The sequence below is a fragment of the Felis catus genome, chromosome A1, assembly GCF_018350175.1.
Source record: "Felis catus isolate Fca126 chromosome A1, F.catus_Fca126_mat1.0, whole genome shotgun sequence".
NCBI lineage: Eukaryota > Metazoa > Chordata > Mammalia > Carnivora > Felidae > Felis > Felis catus.
This window is the reverse complement of record NC_058368.1, coordinates 17567008-17591448: the sequence shown is the minus strand read 5'-3', so window position 1 is coordinate 17591448 and position 24441 is coordinate 17567008. Positions and strand designations below refer to the sequence as shown.

At 39.3% G+C, this 24441-nt stretch overlaps 1 long non-coding RNA gene across 1 annotated transcript; it reads left to right on the top strand.

Moving 5' to 3' along the window:
* Nucleotides 1-13290: 13290 nt before the first annotated feature.
* LOC109492559 lies at nucleotides 13291-19895 on the top strand. Its single transcript, XR_002146470.2, has 3 exons — nucleotides 13291-13655; nucleotides 18691-18855; nucleotides 19433-19895. It is a non-coding gene; the product is annotated as an uncharacterized LOC109492559 (long non-coding RNA).
* The last annotated feature ends 4546 nt before the right edge of the window (nucleotides 19896-24441 follow it).

The window sequence follows — 24441 nt, the reverse complement described above, 5'->3', positions numbered from 1 at the left end:
AACTGGATTTCTAGAATTTAATCTAATCTTTCTCTAAATCTAATTATTATAGTAATCATGAGATTAGAAAAATAAGTTAAAAGCCACCTTGAAGAAGCATACTACCAGATTCAGAATGTAGGATATTCTACAGGAAAAATAATTTGTTTTTTCCAACAAAATGTGATGTAGAATAAAAACAGAAGAACAGAGGAAATAGTCATTAAACAAAAAGGCAACAACAAAATGCAACAAATGGAACTTCTTTGTGGAAATTTTAATGTAGACTGGGTTATTAAATATTGTGAAGAAATTATTGGGTTTTTTTTCCAGATTTTATGATGGTTATGTTTGAGAAAAAATCCTCATTGGTTAGCTGAGGGATTGACTTTAAAACAATTATACATAAGGAAGAGGAGCAAGAGGAAAAACGGCCAAGAAGGCCAAGAAAGAAAATAGCATGTGGAATGGATAGGTGATACAACATAGCACATCTATTAAGTGTTGAATCTGAATCTGAGTTACAGGATTTATTATACACTGGTCCCCCTTTATCCATGGTTTGGCTTTGCTTTCTGTCATTTCAGGCACCTGCAGTCAACCTTGGTCCAGAAGCCCATGATCCTCTTTCTGATGTATCCTCAGAAGGTCATTAGTAGCCTAATGGCTACGTCACAATGCATACGTCATCTACCATACTTCATCTTATCATGTAGGCGTTTGATAGTCTCACATCATGGCAGGAAGGGTGAGTGCAGTACAATAGAATATTTTGAGAAAGAGATGACGTTCATGTAACTTGTATTACACCTTGTTATTATTGCCCTATTTTATCATTAGCTCTTGTTGTTATTCTCTTGGTGTGCCTAATTTCAAAATAAAACATTATCATAAGTATGTACGTAAAGGAAAAAACAGTACATATAGGGTCCAGCAGTATCTGTGGGGGGCTTGGAATGTATCCCCTGTGGATAAGGGGTGACTTTTGTTTCATCATATCAATCCAGTTGGAAAGGGAGTATTCTTATCAGATGATGTTTTTAATATCCAGCCCTGTTCTTCATTGTAAGAATCAAACTTAAGGGGGCACCTGGATGGCTTAGTCAGTTGAGTATCCACCTTTGGCTCAGGTCATGATCTCATGGTTTGTGAGGTCGAGCCCCACATCAGGCTTTATACTGACAGTGCAGAGCCTGTTTTGGAATCTCTGTCTCCCTCTCTCTGCCCCTCCCCTGCTTGCATGGTCTCTCTCTCTCTCTCTCTCTCTCTCTCTCTCTCTCTCTCTGTCTTCCTCCTGTCTCTCTCTCTCAAAAATAAATAAACATTTTTTTAATAAAAAAAAGGAATCAAACTTATGGAAAAATAAGACATAACAGTAGATAATAAAGCTATGTGAAAAGATAGATCAGGAAAATAGCCAAAAGAAGCTATAAATGCTGGTATTAGAAAAAGATGCATTAAAGGAAAAATTATTTCTAGAGTTAAAAACACTACCAATAATTAAAGCAACAGTTCACCAAAATATATGATTATCATGAATGTGAATGCATAAAGCAGAGTCAAACATATGGAAAACTGATAAATCTATAGTTATATGGGGAGACTTAAACATGTATCTCTTAGAAAATGTGATCAAGAAGAGAAATTTTGTAAAAACACAGGAGATATGAACAATATGAGTCCCAAACTTTACCTAATAACTGCCTGTAAGATTCTGAACTAGTATGCAGAGAACGAATATCCTTCTGAGCCATCCATGGAACAGTCAAGAAAGCTGACCACTTTTTAGGCCACAAAGATCCAAAGAGGTGATAGGCTATAACCTGTGTCCTTGACTGCAATGCAAATAGATTCAATATCAGCAATAAAAGATGACAATGAGTCAGAGTGGAAATTATGAATTTCTTAAAAATAATTTTTTCTAATTTTTAAATTCTTATTTGTTTTTGAGAGACAAAGAGAGAAAGGGAGAGAGCCAGCAGGGAAAGGGCAGAGAGAGAAGGAGACACAGAATCCGAAGCAGGCTCCAGGCTCTGAGCTGTCAGCACAGGGCCCGATGAAGTACTCAAACCCACGAACCGTGAGATCATGACCTGAGCTGAAGTCAGTCACTCAATCGACTGAGACATGCAGGTGCTCCATCTTAAAATTAATTTCTAAAGAAAGTTTTAAAAACTGGTAGGATATAACTAAACAGTGCTTAGAGAAAATTTATAACTTTAAAGACAGGTATTAAAAAACAAAGCAGATTAAATGTAAACAAGCTAAATATTCAACTCTAGAAGCTAGAGCAGACAACAGAGTAAATACAAAGGAGAAGAAAAGAATAAATAGAAAGGGTATTTAGGCATAACCAACCATATAAAAGCTGATTCTTTGAAAAGACTAATGAAAATGTTAGTAAATCTGTAACAACATGTCAAAAAAAGAAGAAAGCACTATTATAAATACAAATACATACAATATAAAAATATGCAATATTTTATTAGGCCAGACTAGTTTTTATTACAGTAAAAATCCATACAAAGATTTCAATGGCTTAACAAAATAGAAGCTGATTTATGCTCACAAAAGGCCCTTAGTTTATCCAGGTGATTCTCCCAAGATCTTTCTGCAGGTAGCTGAGCCTTCTAGGGTGCTCTGATCTCCTACTATTTGCTTTCATGATCACCCCACACTGGCTATTAGCTATACCCTGGTACCTAGAGGTGATACTCATCACTTTCTGTCATATTGCACTGGACAGACCAAGTCATATGGGCAGGCCTGACAGCCAGGGAGTGGTCTTCCCTTGAGGGTTTCCTGAGAAGAAGAAAAGAAGAAATATAGATCAGCATTCATAATATTTACCCATATAATGAATAACCTTGTCACAATAAATTTAAACATTTACATGAAATTGAAAATTTTCAAAAACAGAAATTACCAAAACTAACCCAAGAAGAAATAAAAGACCCAAACATAACAAAAACTGTTAGAAACACTGAATCAGTCAAGAAAGTTTTCCTCTCAACAAAGGCCAACAAGGGTTTGGTTGACAAAGGTTATACTGAAAAATGTTAATAAATCCTCAAAAACCAAAAGATGCCTCACTTCTGTAATTAAGAATATTTTTTAAAAAGGTGGGGCACCTGGTGCCTCAGTCGGTTAAGCAACCGACTCTTGATTTCAGCTCAGGTCATGATCTTACGGTTTGTGAGTTCAAACCCTGCATCAGGCTCTGCACCCAACTCCTCTTTTGAGGTTATTATAATTTTGATAAGAAACTGGACAAAGATAGTATCAGAAAGGAAAACTGAAGATCATTATCATCAATCAAAAAAAACACAACAGTCCTAAATGTAGTACTTGTGTAACTAGCACAGCAAACAAGCAAGAATCATAGGACGTACTCATAAAACATCTTCATTTTGTTTCCCACTCTGCCTTTAAAATGTGTGTGAAGAAGTGGACTGCTTCCCCCCTCCCGGATGAAAACTCAGGCATACTCAGGATTTTTCTGATTATTTCTAGGCAATTAAAAAATCCCAAGTCAAACACAGTCTCAATTCAGAAATTCAAATGGTAAGTCTCATATCAAAACTTAAAACTTGATTCAAGGATAGATCTTTCTTCCCGAGATGTAGCTGGGTTTTGTGAAAACCCAGTGGCCACGGAAGGAGGGCTGAGTTGACTGCTTTTTCTTGCTAAATTCCACCACACTTAAATGCTGCTAACAGCCCCTCTGAGGCTGAGAATGAGAAGAAGGTACACAGAAAAGGAGAGGTAAAAAGAGCTAAATAGTTCTTTCCATGTGTATCACCGTTTAACCTGTCCTTGTGCTCTCTGGGCCTAAGGCATGTTTAAAACGAATGCCTTGTTTGGTGAGTTTTTTCATGTTGTTTCCCCTCCCCCACCCAGAGCATCTTGCGCAGGGAGGGAGATGATCCCACGTGCCTCAGCTGTCCGCAGCAAGCCAGCCCATCTTCAGCCCCTTAGAACTTTAGCTGGGAATCAGTCTACTGCAGCCTAGCTTTGGATGACACAGAGAAGGCTCTCAGAGTAATCCTGTTGAATCCCCCTTCCACTGGGTTTAAGGGGGGGAACAGACTTGCCCCAAACAGTTCCTTGGTTTGAATTAGAAAAAAGTGACCCTTTCTCCAACTGACCTTGGTGAGTAGCACACAAGGGATTTCAGGCCCTATATGTTCCCCCTTCCTTGTGTCCTTGTGCATTAAACAGCATGCACAGATTTGTGCAGAAATCCTGACCCAGCACCAATCCTTGGGGTTACAGTGGTGGGGAGTGGGGATGGATAGTTCATACCATAATTCCTTACAAAAACAAAACAAAACAAAACAAAACAAAACAAAACAAAACAAAACCCTCTTCCTACATCCCCTTTTGAAACTCTGGCTCCAGAATCTTTTATACCTTTGATATAGATAAAAGGCTTACCAATGATCTAAGAAGCTTTGGTCACCTCTTATCCAAATTCTACTGGGTAGTCTATTTCAAGTTGACTATTGTGTCTGATAGCTGTCGTTCTAGAGTCTTGGCCAGAACTTCCAGTGTAACAGCCTATTCAGCCAGCAAAGCAATTCCTGGTGTCTACTAATCAAGCCAACCAGACAACTAAGAGGACCACGTAGGACTTATCCCAGGAGACAGGGGTTATTAAATCAGAACACTTGCTATTTCAACTCACTATAATAACAAATTAGCAGAGGGGGGAAATGTAGTCATTTTATTAGATGCAGAAAAACTCCTTCGAGTATATACAAAATTCTTTTATTCTTTTAATTCTTTTATGATTTAAAACTTACAGCCACCTAGAACTGAAGGAAATTTCATTTGCTTGATAGAATGAATTTCCCCAAAGAATACAATAAACATGATTCTTAGTGACGAAACAATAGGATTCCCACTGAAATGAGGAATGGAATGAGGATGTGATCCTTGCCATTCAGTGTCATGTGGGAGGATGTTATCTACATGTCAATTAATCAGTCAATCAATATTTTAAAAAATAAAATATAAAAAGTAAGAATGAAAAAAAATCATGATATAGGAGAGTCTAGCCAGTAAATTAATACCAGGAAAATGCCTGAAAAAATACAGAAACTGTGTAATGTTTGAAAGGGGAAAAGAAAATTGACATTTTTTTTCTGACAATATGATTGTGCACATGGAAAACCCAAGGGAATTTACAAGCTATTAAAACTAATGAAAGATTTCATTAAAGTCAGTTGATAGGTGAACAACATGAAATTTAACAGCTAACAATGAACAAGAAAATGTAATAAGGAATAGTTACAAAACATATCTAAGAATAAATCTAACAGTAGATGTGCAAATATTTATGGCAAAAATTAAGGATATTACTGAAAGACACAAAAGCAGGGCTAAGGAGGGGCATCTGGCTGGTCCAGCTGGTGGAGCATGTGACTCTTGATCTTGGGGTCATGTGTTCAAGCTCCAGGTCAGGTGTGGAGATTACTTAAAAATAAACTCTAAAAGAAAAAAAAAAAAAAGTAGGCCTAAGCAAGGAGAAAAATTCACTGATTTCATTGAGAAAGATTAAATATATACAGATAATGCAACTTTTTCAGCAAAATAAATGTCATTCCAGTAAAATCTCCAAATAGGTTTTCCATGGACTTGAACAACTATTCTAAGAGTCATATAGAATAAAAGTCCAGTGATAGCCAAGACAGTTCTTTAAAAGGAAACTGAGACTCCTCTTACCAGATATCAAAGATTTATTAGCATCTATAATTCTACATTATATGATATATATTAATCTATATAAACATGTGTGTAATAATTAAGACAATGTATCATTATAAAGTAATAGATACACAAATTATTAGAACGGAATAGTGAGCCCAGAAACAGACCCAAGTTTATCTAGGTCCTTGGTATCTAAGAGAGGAGGTAATACACATAAAAGGGGAAATAATGGCCTGTCCAGTAAATAGTACTGATATGATTCTATTTCTGTGTGGGGAAATAAAATACAATTAAGACCTACCTTATATTCCACAGAAAAATAAGTTTTAGACATATTGAAGATTAAAATCTCACATAAATCAGATTAGAACCTGTCCTTGGAGAATAAGCTCCTGGGGTAGGGAAGGATTCCTTAAACAAGTCAGACTACAAAACAAAACAAAATAATAAAAAAAGGAAAATATAATAAAGAATTTAATAACAATTCATAAGAGAAATAAGCAAAAAATTTGTCTAAACCAAAAATTTTAAAGTTTCTAAATGACAAGAGGCACGATGAGCAAAATGAAGAGAAGTAGAGTACTGAAATGAACACAGTTGCCAGATATACAAGGATAAGTATGGAGGGTATATAAAGAACGCCCACAACTCCATAAGAAAAATAGGCAAACATTATTAACTGACAATTTTCAGAAAAGGAAAGCTTCTAACCACCAAAGCTATGAAAATGCTCACTTTTATTAGCTATTAGCAAAATAAAGCAGCAATGACAATTTTTAAAATCTAATTATTCCAAGTGTAGGTGAGAATGTAGAAAAAGGGTCATTACAACTGCTTTGAGAATTAAGTTGGCATTCTCTAGAAAATTTGAAAGTATGTAGACCTCTGTTTTAGCAATTTTCATTTCTGAGTATAGCCAAAGGAAAATTCTTACCCTCAAGGAGATAGACAAGGATACTCACTATGATATCACTTGCAATAATAAAAGAATTGAAATCAACTAGATATTCATCAATATGGAAATGAATAATAAGTTGTGATGCATGCATATGGTGGACATAATATGACTTTTGATATAGACATGTTATAAATATGTTTATATTAGAATTATGATATATCTGTATGGCACTTCAAATAAATAAATTGATTTGTCTCAAAACAATGAGATCTTGAGAGGAACAAAACAAGTTTTAGAGTTATGAACTGTATTTTTTACCAGATGTTAAATTAAAAGCAAGAAATGGTACTATAGGGTTTTATAGATAGATAGATAGATAGATAGATAGATAGATAGATAGATAGATATAAATATATATAAATGTGCATCAGAGATTTAAATGCATGGACCAGGAAAACATTTACCAAATTTGTGATCTGGCTTCTGGAGGGGCAGAGCTGGGTAAGAGAACAAACTTTAACCCTATCGTAATGTTTCAATCCTTTTCACTTAAAATTTGAATTAAAAATGAAAACAAATAAGTAGGTTAATTCTCAGTGGTGGGTACTTGGAATTGTTCTCCTTAACTGAGTATTTTCCTGTAGTTTTAAAACTCCTCAAAAAAATTAATTACATTCAAGTGACATTCTGTTGAGATTATAGAAGGCTTTATGATTGGTGGGTATGGTCTTTCTCAATAGAACCGTCAGCCAGATGCTTAAGAGATGCTAAGCTAGAAGACATTGGATGTGCTCGAGGAACAATAGTTGGACAGACCAAATTGTTTAGAAGATAAAGTGCATGCAAAGTTAGAGAAAACTATTTGTGATTAGATGGAGGTCCTTAAGTACTAACCATCTGGGGTTGGGCTAAATTCAACAGTCAGTAGAGACTCCTTCAAAATGTTTAGTTTATTTTTTTTAAGTTTATTTATTTTGAAAGAGAGAAAGTGTGTGTGTGAGAGAGAGCAGGTAAGGGGCAGAGAGAGAGGAAGAGATAGAATCTCAAGCAGGCTCTGTGCTGTCAACCCAGAGCCCAACTCAGGGGTTGATTTCAGGAACATAGAGCTCATGATCTGGGCCTAAAGCAAAAGTCCTGATGCTTAACCTACTGAGCCACCCAGGCGCTCCCAAACATTTTGTTTAAAATAGATTTTAGGGACACCTGGCTGGCTCAGTCAGTTAAACGTCTGACTCTTGGTTTTGGCTCAGGTCATGATCTCATGGTTCTTGAGCGGTTCTTGAGACTGAGCTCTGCATTGGGCCCTGTACTGTCAGTGTGGAGCCTGCTTGAGATTCTCTCTCTCTCCCTCTCTCTCTCTCTGTCCCTCTCCTGTTCTCACTCTCTCTCTCTCAAAATAAATAAACATTAAAAATTTTTAAATAGATTTTTGGAAGATGTCTTTAGTTTGCAGAAATTGAAAAGTAAGTATGAGTATGTGTGTCAGGGGTGGGGGGAAGCCACTGGAATTTTTAAGTTGGTAAATTACATGTGGTCTTTAAGAGAGTAGTTTCATCAGGATAGGAAGATGATAAGTTTCAAGGAGTGAGTGGATAATGAGGAAGTGGAGGGAGTGAGAACTGCTTGCTTGGTTTAAAATAGAAGCTTGGTAGTAAAAAGAAGGCAAGGAAGTCTGGTGGCTTGAGGCAGCATTCGGACTGGAAGAGTTATTATTTTTAATGATGGGAGACAGATGTGTATACTTTTTTTAATGTTTACTTGTTTTATTTTTGAGAGAGAGAGAGTACACAAACAGAGGAGGGGCCTACACTCTCAGCAGGTTCCACACTCTCAGCAGGGAGCTTGGTGCCAGGCTTGGTCCCACGAACCGTGAGATCATGACCTGAGCCATAATTAAGAGTCACAAGCTTAACTGACCGAGTGACCCAGGGGCCCCGACATATACTTAAGGCCAAGGAGGAGTGGTGGGAAGGAAGAAAAGGAAAATGCAGCAAGTAGATGAGGAACAGCATGATATTGTGAAGTGAGGGGCAGTGTAGGATAGCAAAGAGCAGCTGAGAAGGTAGGTGTGTAAAGGAAAAGAACATGTTTTCTTCCAAGGGAAGGACAAAGCAAGAAAAGACAAGTGAAGGTGCCAATACGTTTTGAGTTGGCGATGTGGCGATGCTCAGCGGATGCTGTTTGTTCTCAATTCTTCAGGATGAGGGGAGGTCATCTACTGAGCATGAGGAATGGGAGCTGAGGCCACACCTTCAAAGGGTGGAAACAGTGTGACATATCTGTGGGAGCATGTCCTATCCCTACCTAGACTTCTGCAGGCTATTGCCATTTCTGCTGGAGCTGAGATCCAGATGTGGAAAAAGAGTGGACATGAACTTATCTTGAGTGAAATCTCGCTCACTTTAAATACTGGGGGACAAAAGGTCTATGGTGCCTTGTGAAAGTTTATCTCCCCAGAAAAGTTTGGCATTTCTCAAAGGAAGTATTTGCTCCCATAAAAATACTATGTTAAGAGAATTCTAATCATCTCGGCCAGCATCCACCAATAGTGATGGCAAACAAGCCATGCTGATTTCTGACGGCTTGCAAAGCCATTAATTAGTCCAACAGAGTTCTTTTTAAGATCCAAAGCATGCCAGTATGGAAAAGACTAAAAGCACTGATGAAAATGTGTTTTCTGTTAAATAGGTTATGGAAGAAGCCCAAAAATATTGAAGTAGTAAACATTTCAAAGAGAAACAGTGGAAGGAGTCCAAATTCCCAGTAATCCCACTGGAATAAGTTCAGTGAGATCTGTGTGAGGCATAACCCCTTCATGTCCTAAAATAATTTACCAGAATATAACAAAGGTCATCATGTTCTAATTAATTTGGAAAAAGCTCTGAAGTTGGATTCCATGAGTGTTAAATTACTGAAGCTAAATCACATGCAACTAAAACAAATTGGCCAGCTATTGCTCCTGGGTCAATTTCAGCCCACTGCCTATCCTTTCTTCCTGTTTTCCTTCTTTCTTGTTTTCTCTTTCTTTATCCCTCCATCCCACTCTTTCTTTCTTACGTTTTTTAAGTTTATTTTTGTTTTGAGAGGGAGAGAGCTAGCAAGGAACGGGCAGAGACACAGGGAGAGAGAGAATCCCAAGCAGGCTATGTGCTGTCAGAGTAGAGCCTGATGTAGGGCTCGAACCCATGAACCATAATATCATGACCTGAGCCAAAATCAAGAGTAAAATGCTTAACTGACTGAGCCACCCAGGCACCCTTCCTTCCTTCTATTCTTTTTTCTTTCTTTCTTTCTTTCTTTCTTTCTTTCTTTCTTTCTTTCTTACTTTCTTTCTTTCTTTCTTTTTTCTTTCCCACAGTCTAAAAATGGCTTTTACATTTTTTAATGGTTTTATTTAAAATGGTTACATAAGTATCTTTACAATGTCTTTCATTTTGTCTCTTGGCTGGCAAAGCTAAAAATTTACTACTTGGCTCTTTGCCAAAAAAGTTTGCCAACCCCTGTACTAAATGATCCGAAATTGGGAAAATAAGAAAAGGAGGCAAGCCTCAAGAGGAGAGTATATATTCCTGGACATAATTGAAATACGATTATGATGCTGTTTATCCACTACTATTAGTCCATTGACACTAGTTTTCCTTTATTACTGAGAGGTTTGCCTCATATTTTATCATTTATCTCCACAGTAGCTTTAAAGATAAACCAGTCTTATGTGCTGCAGTGGTTGTCAGGTGGAAACTTGTGTTTGTGAATGACTGTGAATTACTGAGATGGTAGGTTCTGGAGCCAAATTAACCATCTGTTGGAGGGACTAAAAGCGAGTATGACAAATAACCCAAGTGGAGAGCAAACATGGTGGACCCCCTTGAGATCACAAAGCATTTTTGTACAGCTGTCCAACGACAGGTGGTAAGCCAGTCCAAAGTCTGAAAGCTGAGATGCATGGTGCCATCTTGAAAGAAGCCCAGAAGTTAAAAAAAAGGGGAGTGGGCAGAACTTAACATCAAGGAAGACTTCGTGAACAAATGGAATGTGAAGATGCTAGGATCTCTCTCATGTCTTCAGAGGGGACTGGTCACATGTGCATTTCTGGAAGCAGTGGTTGCTGCTGAACAAATGAATCAGCATCGGAGTGAGTGGGTGTGGATGGTTAATTTGACCAGGAGAGTTGTGGTTCCTCTTGACTACCCTTGGGGTGATTCACTTCTGTGTAACAACAGAATTTCGACAGCAAAAGCCTTTTTGTTGTCAGGTGATTTTTCTCTCACTTTCTCTCAGTTATTCTCTTAATAATCTCACGAGTTATTATTTTTTTCCATGACAGATAGGCAAGCTGACACTCGGAGCGGTTGAGCAACTTGACCAAGGCCATCCGCTTTGTAAATGAAAGTCATGATTTACTTACTCTCAGACCTTCTTTCCTCCAGCCCCAGAGCACTTTACCATTAACCTTTTATCAAAGCTTACCCTCTTTTACAGTGAGCTCTTGAGAACTAGGCTTAACCAATGGGTTACCCAGTTAATACATAATTTGAAATGTCCAGAGGCCTTCTTTTTTTTTAAAGTTTATTTATTTACTTTGAGAGAGGCAGAGAGCAAGCGAGAGAGGGGCAGACAGAGAGGGGGACAGACCCCAAAGTGGGCTCTGTGATGACAGCTGAGAACCTGATGTAGGGCCCAAACACACAAACTGTGAGATCATGACCTGAGCCAAAGTCAGATGCTTAACCGACTGAGCCACCCAGGTGCCCCAGTGAAATGCCCGGAGGCCTTCCCCATGGACCTCATACAAACTAAATAAATTTAAGCATTTTAAAAATCCTCATTGACTCCAAATTTTGGACGGTGGAATTTCTTGTTAGTTTGTTCAGGAATTTTTAAAATTTTATTTTATTTTTAATAGCTTTATTGCAGTACTATTGATATAAAATAAACTGAATATACTATAGTATAAAATCTGATGAATTTTGACATGTGTATACCCCTGTGAAATCACCCCCAAAGTAATGAACACACCATACCCATCAACCCCCAACGTTTCCTCATGCCCCTCCTCCCATCCCCAACCCTTCCAGCCCTTACCCTATCTCCAAACCTGTGTTCTGTTGCAACAGATTAGTTTTCATTTATTAGAATGTTAAGTAAATAGGATCATACTATATGTATTCTTTTTGTCTGGCTTCTTCCACTAAGCATGATGATTTTGAGGTCCATCCCTGTTCTAACATGTATGAATAGTTTATTCCTCTTTGTTGCTAATAGTCTATTGTACGGAGATGCCATAGGTTTTTTCATTTATTCACCTATTGATTGATACCCATTTGAGTTGGGTTTTGTTCTCTTGGGTAAATACCTAAATATGGAAAGGCTGGATCATATGATCAGAATGTGTTTAGCCTTTTATGAAACTGTCAAATGCTTTTTAAAAGTGGCTGCAGCATTTTGCATTCTTGCCAACCGAGTATGAGAATTCCAGTTCCTTCGCAGTCTTGTCCACACTTGACATGGTTAGCCGTTCCAATTTTAGCCGTTCTAATCTGTTTGTAGTGGTATTTCATTGTGGCTTTGATTTGCATTCCCCTATTGACTAACAGCAGTGAGTTTTTCTACCTGTGCTTATCTGCCATCAGTATACTTTCTTGGTGAAGTATTTGTTCAAATCTTTGACCCATTTTTTTACTGGGTTGTTTGTTTTCTCGTTACTGAGTTTTGAGGTTTCTTAATGTATTGTGGATTAAGTCCTTTATCAGATGTATGATGTGGAAAGAGTGTCTCCCAGCCTGTGGCTTCTCTTTTCATTCTCTTAATAGGGCCTTAGAAGAGCAGCTTTTACTTTTGATGACATCCAATTTATAATTTGTTCTTCTTGGATCATGTGTTTGTGTATGGTCCAATTGTCAAGCTTACAGAGAACACCACACAGAATATTTATGGTTCCCATAGAGGATTTTCTGCTTTGCTTACTTACTTTAGACTGGAGTCACTTTCAATGCCTTAGAGATGACGAGAAGTCCTCTGAAAGTTCTTTCAATTGTGTATTCCATTCCCAGGTAATGTCCCTCATATTCAGAGATGAATGGGTTCCCGGGGTTTTATTCATTTTAGAGAAGAGATGGGACCGAGTTACGACCACAATTGAAAGATTGGACAGTTTACTGAATGTTGGTATTGCTGAGAAGTAGATCATGCTGTCAGGGTTTTATAAGGCCCTGTATCCTAAGGAGCTCACATAATTTAGTATCAAAAGGGAAGTTAGTAATCATCTTGCCCACTTGCCTATGTAGCCCAGGCTTCCTTCCCATTGAATCTTCCCTCTTTCAGATTTTTGCTTAAAAGCCACCTTTTCAAAGAGGCCTTCATCTTACCTAAAATAACAAAACCCTCCTGGCCCCGTTACCTTTGATTTCCCTCCTCAGCTTTGCTTTCCTCTATAACACCACTACCTGAAATTTTATTGTGTATTTAAATTTTATGTATGTCTTTATTTTTTTTCTCTGCCCCTCCTACATGGGTAGACTTCTCTGTTCATTACTGTATCCAAGCACCCCCCCCCCATGTAACCATTCAAAAAATATTTATTGACTGAATGAATTTCTTCTCAGCCTGAGTGTCAGCTCTGACAAATAACACATTGTACTGGAAAGAGAGCCATGTGTCCTGCATTCTCGGCCTTTCTCTGCCACCAGCTGGAATTTTGTTAAACAACTGGGTTGACTTTGTGCTATTTAAGGACTGACCGGTCCAGCTCCATCACACCGCGATCATAGGAAATTCATACCATGAGGCAGCCCCTGCCGGTGTGGGACTCTGAAGATATTAGATTTTTTTCTTCTAGGGAAACAAATTTAGCTTTTCTAAAAAAGAAAAATTGGAACCAAAAGTTGAAACCAGACAGTTTCTATTCTTTCTACTGGTTTGAAGATCTGCTTCCTTTGGAAACTTACTCTGAAGAGTGCCAGGCGTGGTCTGAGTACTTTGATCCTCCAGTGGGCAGGTATCATTATTGTCTTCACTCTGCAGAGAAGAAAACAGGCGTTGGGAGTTCCACAATTTGCCTAAAGCAATGGTAAGCTGGGAAGTCATAGAACAGGATTGACTCCAAGAAGTCTGACTCAGGAGCCCATGTCATTTCTTCTATGTTCTGTTGCATTTTATTTAATGCTGTGTTTTAAAATAGATATTATATTTACATGAAGAAGCAAAACAATATAAAAACTTATACACTGAGAATCTTGTTTCCACCTTCTTCTCTCCTTCCTATTGAAAACACTTTATTAGATTTTAAAATTTATCTTTTTAAGGTTTGCTTATACAAATGAGTATTTTTGTTTCTCTTCATTTTTGCAACAAAGGTAACATTTCAGATCCACTGTCCTATTTACTTTGAAAAAAAGTCATGGTTTGGGGCACCTGCGTGGCTCAGTCGGTTGAGCGCCCAGCTTTGGCTCAGGTCGTGATCCTATGGTTCTTGGGTTCGAGCCCCATGTCGGGCTTTGTGCTGATAGTGCAGAGCTTGCTTGGGACTCTCTCTCACTCCCTCTTTCTCTGCCCGTCCCCTGCGCATGCTCTCTCTCTCTTCCTCAAAATAAATAAATAAACTTTAAAACAAGTTGTGATTTTAAATATACATTGTTCAGCTGTTATTTTGCAGAATTTCAAAACAATGGAGAAAATCAAAAGGAATATCACAATGAACACTAATATATGCTTCACCTAGATTTTCCAATTTTTAACATTTGCCACTTTATGTTTTCTTCTCTATTCACCTATTTGCTGTTGTTTTGCTGAACCATTTGAAAGTAAGTGGATCTATCATGACACATCGTCCCTATATACTTCAGTGTGTAACTTCTAAGTAACCAAAATACCATCTTTACAAAAGTAAATATTGCAAAAGTAATATTGAGTCAATAACATCTAATATACAATCCATACTCAGGCTTCCCTCGTTGTGCCAAGCGTGTCAACTGTTTACTTTTACAACTGTTTACTTTTTTCTGGTTTGGGAAATTAAAAATTGCATTTAATTTTCATGCCTCGTTAATGTCCCTTTATCTGGAAAAATTTCTCGTGACTTTTTTTTTTAATCTTTCGTGATATTAACATTTTTGAAGACACGCCATTTCTTTTATAGACCATCTCACACTCTGGATTTTTCTGCACGTGTTCTTGTATATTTGGACAAACTCTCCTCGTACGGCCACCACATAGGTGATATTATGTTCCTGCCACTGCGTTGCACCAGGAGGCACTGAATTTCAGCATGTTCCTTTATTGACAATATTCCCTTTTATTACTTTGTTGAGATTTGTTCACCAAAGGTCTCTGTTATGAAAAAAACTTTTCTCTCCAGGCTGTGCGAATACCCTATTTCCCACAACCTTTCACCCAATACTTCTTACTATCCATTGATAATCCTTGTCTGAATCAATTGTTGCATTGGGATTGCAAAATGGTAGAGTTCTAATTCTATCATTCCTTCTATATTTATTAACTGAACTTCTTAGTAAGGGCTTCTTCCGCTTATATACATACTTGTTAATTTAGTATCATTTTAATCTTCTAAAAAAATTTTTTTTCAACGTTTATTTATTTTTGGGACAGAGAGAGACAGAGCATGAATGGGGGAGGGGCAGAGAGAGAGGGAGACACAGAATCGGAAACAGGCTCCAGGCTCTGAGCCATCAGCCCAGAGCCCGACGCAGGGCTCGAACTCACGGACCACGAGATCGTGACCTGGCTGAAGTCGGACGTTTAACCGACTGCGCCACCCAGGCGCCCCTAGTATCATTTTAATCCTAATGGTCTTTTTTATCCTTACCATTACTATCATTATCCTTTTTGATGCTCAAAACTTTGATGTTTTACTGTTGGCCTGATCCTATATTCATTTCACCTGTTTCCATTAGTCTTTGGGTATTGTCTTGCTTTCAGGCACAACTAAATACACACATCTTGTACTTTGCTTAAATGCCATACTTTTTTTTTCTTTTAAAATATATCCTGGAGATTTCCAAAATCACTGTGTTGAGAATGCTCTCATTTTTTTTTTTTTTTAACTGGTGCACTGTGTCTTATTCTGTGGATTGTTTACTAAACCAGTCCTCTTGCTGGAGATGCAGTTATTTTCAGATAATGCCATGGTGCAAAACCTGGTGTATACATATTTTCATTCCTGTGCATTTGTAGAATAAATTCTTGGAAGCAGAATTGCTGAGCAGATGAAATGCATACTTAGTTGTTGTTAAATATGCCAGATTCCCCTATGTGGATTGTACCATGATGCACTTCTACTGACAGAGACCCCTGGATTGCTGCTAGGAAGGTCTGTTTCTGAGGTTCTAGTGGTACCTTCCAAATTTCCCATCTTCTTGACTGGGGTAGAAGTCGCAGCTCCACCTGTGGGCTAGTTCAGTGATGATATTCTGGGAATTGTTCCTGGAGGCCCAGCCCAGAGCTTACTCTTTGCATGCTTCCAATAATTTGTAAGCACCCATTTTCCACGTTTAAATCTCTTTCTGTACAAAATGCCTAGAAAGGTTTCAGCTTGATTAGCACACTCATTTTTTTTGTTTTTGCTCGCCATGAATTTTTTTTTAATATAATTTATTGTCAAGTTGGCTAACAGTGTATATAGTGTGTTCTTGGTTTTGGAGGTAGATTCCCATGATTCATCGCTGACATACAACACCCAGTGCTCATCCCAACAAGCACCCTCCTCAATGCCCATCACCTCCCTGCCCCCCAACCCTCAGTTTGTTCTCTGTATTTAAGAATTTCTTATAGTTTGCCTCCCTCTCTGTTTGAAACTATTTTTTCCCTTCCCTTCCCCCACAGTCTTAAGTTTCTCAAGTTCCACATGTCAGTGGAAACATATGATATCTGTCTTTCTCTGACTGACTTACTTCACTTAGTGTAATACCCTCCAGTTTTATCCACATTGTTGCAAATGGCAGGATTTCATTTTTTCTCATTGCCAAGTAGTATTCCATTGTATATATAAACAACATCTTCTTGATCCATTCATCAGTTGATGGACTTTTGGGCTCTTTACATAATTTGGCTATTGTTGAAAGTGTTGCTATAAACATTGGGATACGTGTTCCCCTATGTATCAGCACTCCTGTATCCCTTGGGTAAATTCCTAGTAGTGTTATTGCTGGCTCATAAGGTCGTTCTATTTTTAGTTCTTTGAGGAACCTCCACACTGTTTTCCAGAGTGGCTGCATCAGTTCATATTCACACCAACATGACAAGAGGGTCCCTGTTTCTCCACATCCTCGCCAGCATCTGTTGTTTCCTGAGTTAATTTTAGCCACTTTGACTGACATGAGGTGGCATCTCAGTGTGGTTCTGATTTGTATTTCCTGATGATGAGTGGTGTTAAACATCTTTTCATGTGTCTGTTAGCCAACTGGATGTCTTCTTTGGAGAAGTGTCTATTCAGGTCTTCGGCCCATTTCTTCACTGGATTATTTGTTTTTTGGGTGTTGAGTCTGGTAAGTTCTTTACTGATTTTGGATACTAACCCTTTATCTGATATGTCATTTGCAAATATCTTTTCCCATTCCATCGGTTGCCTTTTAGTTTTGTTGGTTGTTTCCTTTGCAGTGCAGAAGCTTTTTATCTTGATGAGATCCCAATAGTTAATTTTTGCTTTTATTTCCCTTCCCTTCAGAGATGTGTCAAGCAAGAAATTTCTGCTGCTGAGGTCAAAGAGGTTGTTGCCTGTTTTCCCCTCAAAGGTTTTGATGGTTTCCTGTCTCACATTTAGGTCTTTCATACATTTTGAGTTTATTTTTGAGTATGGTGTAAGAAAGCGGTCTAGTTTCATTCTTCTGCGTGTTGCTGTCCTGTTCTCCCAGCACCATTTGCTAAAGAGACTGTCTTATTCCATTGGATGCTCTTTCCTGCTTTTTCAAATATTAGTTGGCCATACACTTGTGGGTTCAATTCTGGGTTCTCTATTCTATTCCATTGATCTATGTAGCACACTCATTTTTGGTTTCCCTCCCTTCCTTGGCTTACTTCCCCTACTCCCACAGGATCATTTCCACTTCCCATATTAATAACTGCATCCCAATTTGCATCAAGGTCAGCTTTTGGGGGTATTCAAACTGAGAAAACAACGGACATATATTACTCTCATGATTAGGGTGAAAAGTTCTTTTAAAATCCTATTATAAGGAGTTATTAACTTTTGAAATACCAAATATCTGCTAAAGAAGATGATGCTATTTGTTTTGTGACTTGAATTGAAGGTATAAATCTTTATCCCCTTGTAAAGTGGGATCATATTTGAAGTATTAATACAAATATGATTTCCACATCTCTGAGACCACTAAAAATTTTCCATTCCTCCTAATCTGTTCAAGTCAGTAGAAGAGAACTAAACACATAAGGTACAAACAGAAGAAAAAATAGGGGAAAAATCAAGCAAATAACTGAACAACTTTGTGACCTAAAGGAAAGAAGTATAATGTTGTTTACTTGAATAGTGATCTTTTCTCATACCAAGAAGCTAAATGACTTCCACAGTGGCTTGAAGAAAGAAGTGTAAAGGAAAGAGATGCCATGCATTCAGGAGGGCAAGCTGGGACTGGAAGCCCCCTCACCAGCAACATTACAGGAGCAAGTGCAAGCTGGGGCAATATGGTGGTCTTGTTGCCCACTTAAGACCGCCAAGCTCCAAGGATTAGCATGCTGATTCTCCATCGCCTTTTTTGGAATTATCCTTAACTGAGGCCGGAAAACTTGCCCAGTAGCCCATGTGATCCATCTCATGTGGACAATCCATGACAGATGTGCCAGATGCTTATAAACTCCATCTTCTCAGATGAGGCTAGGAGAACAGGACACCTCATTGGATTATGTCGGTGTGAAGGGTAAACCTTGCCTTTGAGTGAGGTGGAACTATACAAAACTATCTAGAAATTGCCTGCGGAGCAGGGCAGGTGGTAAAAACATCTCTCATATCACACTGTGACTGCTATTACTGATGGTAACCGCTGATTTTTTGAGTGCTATGTTTCATGCTCTATATTTAATCTCACAGCCACCCTTTGACATAGGTATGTTCTTTCTCTGGTTTTACATATCAGGAAACTGAAATGCAGAAAAGATAAGGAATACAAAGCTTTCACCACTAATGAATGCAGAATCGGGCTTGTGACTTAACAGCTAACATATACACATCATCGTTCTTACTACTGGTGGTCATGAAGACAAGCACTGGAAGAGGCATATTTAAAACTGAGCAAAACCAGGTAGGTATGGTTACCATGTTGTAGGGTTGGGAATGATTAATCACCCCCTCCCCCAAGGTGTCCACTATAATATGACATTGTTACCCCTCCAGATGTTACTTTTACTCATTTTGTTATATAGCTTACGTCTTGGGTTTCAGAGCAGAGGCACCAGATTCTCATCTTAATGTTATAATAGGAATGGGCTTTGTTTGTGCCTTTTTCTTGCTCGTGTTATCACCAGTGCTATTAGAACAGATTCATGTGGTGTCGTTCCTCGTTCCCATTACAACCTTTATCACAATAATATGGTGCAGTATTGGAATTTTAATGGTTCATATATTCTGTGAAACATGATGGTAATAAACTGTAATGCTTTGACCTCAGCTTTTTAATATTTGATGCATCGCCCCTTCCCTACCCACCTAGCCCCCTCCTTTCCTCATGCTATTTGAATGAGGATGAGGGAGAATGGGCAGTCACTCAAAGAAGGAAACATTTACCAAGTGGAATACACCTGTTTATAAGCCTATTAAAAGTGGATAGACATTCATGTTCTATTTTGAAAAGAACAAATCACCCTTTCTCCTCATGGCAGACAACACAAGGAGAATGTAAACTAGAAAACATGAATCCGCTCTTATTACGGGAATCACAACAGGAACAGAAAATGGCACATTGATCATCTATTCTTGAGACGATGGCTAAACTGAGAGCCGAAGCACCACAGAAGCAACTTCCTTCTTCCTGCAGTTGGCTGCAAGTATCTATGAACAAAGTGAAGAATATGAGAAGGCAACTCAGAAATGAATTCAACATCAAAGACCAGCCTCGCTGTTTATTTAGAACCCACGTCATGCATGACTCAGGTAAGACCCAGCAATAAGAACCTTCATGGAGCCAGCCAAGAAATACCATGACTGAAATGACTTGTTGACTCCTATATCTCATCATTTGATTTCTCTATCACTGGGCCCTTTGTCACGTGTTTTGAAGAGCAAAACTGTAACTATTCTTGTTACGACTTTCCATGAAAAATGAAGTGCTATGTTCTTCTGGCACCAGTTATGTGTCTGTCCCTTTTCTATAAAGTGGTGGCATCAAAGTGAAAAAGCCCGACCCCAAAAAGTGTTGAAGTTTAGAGAAAGCCTGTGGGGAACTAGAGGCTGCTGGCATGGGAAAATGAGCTGAACTCCCTTGGAGTATTGACCATGCTTCCTGGTTTGACCCTCAGTTTCGTAAATCCAGAAACTCAATTTGTAATCCCCCAGAGTTCATCAGGCTCATGTTGACTTAACCATGTAGGCTACTTCATGCTGCAAAATAAGCAGAATGCTAGTTTATTAACTTATAAAGAGAAATACTGCTACAGGCTGATTCCAGAGTCTAATTAATGGGATAGCTTAGTGATGTATCCCCTCCCACATCAGGGAAATTTCCTTCTAGAGATAGGATAGGGCAAGTCCATGGAGGAGAGCACTCTGTTCTTTTTTCCTAGTAGAATTATTAATCACTCTTCTTTCATCCAAGTTTGAATGCCTTATTGCTGGTCACTTTGCTTTTCTTGAAACCATGATGCTATTCCATAATGAGAACATTTTTTTAAAGAGGTAGAAAAACCAAAAACTCCCCTCCCCCCAAAATGGACAACATGTCCCTATGGGTTAGAGGCTCTAAAAGAATTCACTGGAGGTAAGATTAAAAGGAGGAAAGACGGCCTGAGTGATCCCACCAAGTTTCTTTCTTATCCTCTTAAATAATCACATGTAGCCTTTCAAGAAAGCAGTTTGCTATTAACATCAAAGGCAATTTCTCCTTGAAGCAAGATGAGATGAGTCAAGCAAGATTGGAAACTGGTCCAAGATAAATATTTTAAGGCAATATGAAAATATTTGGGACATTGTGGTAGGATAAAAGGGAATTAATGGACTGTTGCTGAACTAAGGGAAAATCAGTAATGGTATTAAAGGAAATATCCTCATGGAGTTGATTCCAACGGTGGTGTGGTAGAAGACCAAGCATGCTCAGAGAGCAACTGTGTGTTACCAGACTATGAGACTGAATAATTTAAAGCAATGATCCCACCTAGATGTGTGTGAGCGTTCACTGGCTGGCAGAAAATAAAGCGCATTTGTCTGATCTCTGTTTGACTTACTCCATGAGTTTCCACGATCTGCGATGACCTGATCATAGAAAGAATGCAAGACCTCACTGCCTCCTATCACCCCATCCTGAAAATTCCCTAGCTTCCCATTGTCATGATGTCAGCCCCCATTATCTTCTTCAGCACAGAGCGATCCAGACTTTGTTATAGAAATTGTAGTGCATCACCCAGATTCTCCCTGTTCCTATAGGAGTATAGTCATTCTGGGATTCGTTCCCCCCAGCTTGCAAGAGTGTTGGCCTCTGAGTTCCTCTCTGGGGATTTCTCCCTGGGAGATGTTTCACCCTAAGTTATGCCCTCTGCTTGTGTTGATGCAGGAGTCAAAGGCCTACCTCCCCACCCTGAATTCAGGACAGTTAAACATCTCAGCTGCAGAGTGCCCCATGTTCATTGCCCAGGTCTAATTTGACTCTGTATTACAATTCAGCTTCTACCTCCACCAGACTGTGATTCCATCATTTTTTTAAAGTTACTTGTTTATTCTGAGAGACAGAGAGAGTGTGTGCATGCAAGCAGAGGAGGGACAGAGAGAGAGAACGAGGGAGAGAGAGAGACAGACAGAGAATCCCAAGCAGGCTCCATGCTGTCAGCACAGAGCCCGACGTGGGACTCAGTCTCACAAATCGTGAGATCATGACATGAGCTGAAATCAAGAGTCGGACGCTTAACTGACCGAGCCACCCAGGCATCCCAATTCCATCAATTTCTATATGTGTTATTTCTGACTGCAATCCCCAATGAGCTTCCTGTACACAATTTTTCTTCTCAGACAGAACTCACTCCCAGGAACTTATGACAAAAGGTGGTGAAGTGGAAGAGGCAAAATTTAAAGTGAGGTTTTAGAGCTGCCTCACCCCCTGGCCAGATGACAGTAAGGACCCCTCAGCAAGTGACATGTTATAGCTGTGCAACTTGTTAAGGCTTTTACCAATGGAGAAGTCAAAAGAAATACCAGCAGTAGGGAATATGCCAGCTGGTATAATATCTCAAGTGTTGGAAAGATACAAGGGAAGAAGTAATCAAAAAGACAATGACACTGGATCAAGTTACTAAGTGCTACTCACATACTGCAGAAAGATAATGGAAGGTCGAGAGTGATTATCCTTGTATCTATTGCTCTGTAACAAACCACTCTCAAACTTGGTGGCAACAATGAAAATATGTATTTAATTCACAAATCTGTAATTGGGCAGATTACAGAGGGCCCAGCGAAGACCTCTCCTCTCTCCTCCCCTCAGCATCAGAAGGAGTGGCCAGAAGGCTAGAGGCTGGGGTCATCCAGTGGCTTATTCGATCATTTATCTGGTGGTTGATAACTCCCTGCCAGCTGGAAAATTTACAGGTGACCCTCCCATGCAGCTGCTTGTCTTTTTCACAGCGTGGTAGCTGGTTCCCGGGGCAAAAGTGCCAAGAGGGGGAAGAGAGTCAGGTGGAAGCTAGATTGCTTCTGTGTGGCTTTTATATGTGGCTTGGCCACAGAGGTCATGTGGCGTCAATTCGAATGTATTCTGTTTGTTAGATGTGAGTCACAAAGGGTGTCTCGTAGGTATGTCAAAATTTGCTGATATGTTTAAAACCACCAGAGTGATTAATCACTAATACAAGGCGAATTGTAGAAGTCAGAAGGCCTCATTTATTGCATATCAAAAGACATCTCTATAGCTTAGAGTACAGAAAAAACTGAGAATCAGTTTCAGGACTCCAGAGATTATGAAATCCTCAGCCTCAGCAAGCTTGATGAACCAAGGCCAGGGCCTTGATTAGTAAGGAAAAAGAAGCTGAGCTTTGGAATGGGGACATCTGGGTCAATGCACTCAAGAACCTTGAAACCCTGGGTCATTCTGAACTCTCTGGGCCTGGAGAGGTAGTTCGCTCCCATCTTGGAAAGGATAGCACTCTTTCTCCACACTTTGAAGACAAAGGAGAAGCATCTGTCTTGCAGCACTGACCCAGCTAGGTAAGTGATGACTCTTATAAGAGAGGAAATAGATTATACCCTGAAGAAGCTCTAAAACTGAGGAAACACCGACTGCGGGAGGTAAAAGAGTATTGCGGTGTTGAATCCAGACAGTGCAGAATCAAGGAAGGCTCAATAACAAGGCAGACAAGAAAGAGTTTATCGATGTAAAAGGACTCTCCTGAGACACAGAATGTAGCACCCTGGCAAAGACCTCATGAGACAACGCGAATATGCTAGAAATATGGCTCTTGAAAGCCTAAGAAACACGACGGCCTACACTAAATGAAGTAGAAATGCCAGGATGGTTTTGGCAGACAATGGTAAGCTCATAAGGCTCAGAGAAGTGAGCATGCTAGAGAGAATGTACCATGTGAAAGCAAAACCTACAAACTATGTGCAATGGGAAGGCTTGGAGGAAACGGGCCTCACTGAGAAGCTCAGTGGCGTCTGTCTTCCATAGGCCAGGCTAACGGGAGGGGATGTTTTTATAGAACTGTGTCTCTGATAGTAATGAGAATAAGATATTGAAATAACGGAGGCCAAGGCCGCCTGATAGCTCAGTCAGCTCAGCATCCAACTTCGGCTCGGGGCATGATCTCGCGGTTCGTGAGTTCGAGCCCCGCGTCGGGCTCTGTGCTGCCAGCTCAGAGCCTGGACCTGCTTCAGATTCTGTGTCTCCCTCTCTCTCTGCCCCTCTCTCTCTCTCTCTCTCTCTCTCTCTCTCTCTGAGACAAAGAAGCATTTAAAAAAAGAAAGAAAGAAAAGAAAAGAAAGAATGGAGGCCAGTTGGTAGTGCTTAACAACGAAAAGCGAGTGTATGCAATTGAGTGTCAGGTCAAGTAGTAACTGGGTGAGGATTGGCTCATGGAGAGCTATGGAGATGGTTAATAGAATTGTGGAATCCCTAAGGACAAAAGAGACGGACAACAAACAGCTGTACTGCTCAAGCTATAAAACAAAAAGAAATCAAGGAGAAAGATCAGGAGGCTGAGGCAGCTGCTTCAATAAAATGTTATGATCCCTTATCCAGCTTCTGGACTTGCGCCACAGCCAGAGAGTATAAGTAAGGTGGCCCTGACCCCTGTGTCATTGACTACTATTATATCACTGCCTCTCTTTCCACTCGCATCTGTTGCTGCATATGTGGGTCCCCAGCTGACAGAGAAGGAAAAGGCCAAGGTTGGCTTAAGAATAAGTTGTCTTGGTATGTAAGTACAAGCCAAAAATAAATTTTGTTCTCGTATAACTCCACTCTCAGGTGGTGTTGAAAGACACAGGTGAAGGAAAATCCTTGCAATTACCAGAGATATGGCAAGTATCCCTGATCGCTTACTTTATGAAGAAAGAGAAGTGGTCAGCCGTAAATCTAAACAGAAAACTATGCACAATAAGTGAATGGTTTGGCTGTTGGGCAGGAGTTTGGAAAAAAAACAGACAGGTGAAAAGAATCTGGGAAGAAGCATGTGGATGCACCTATGGAAGC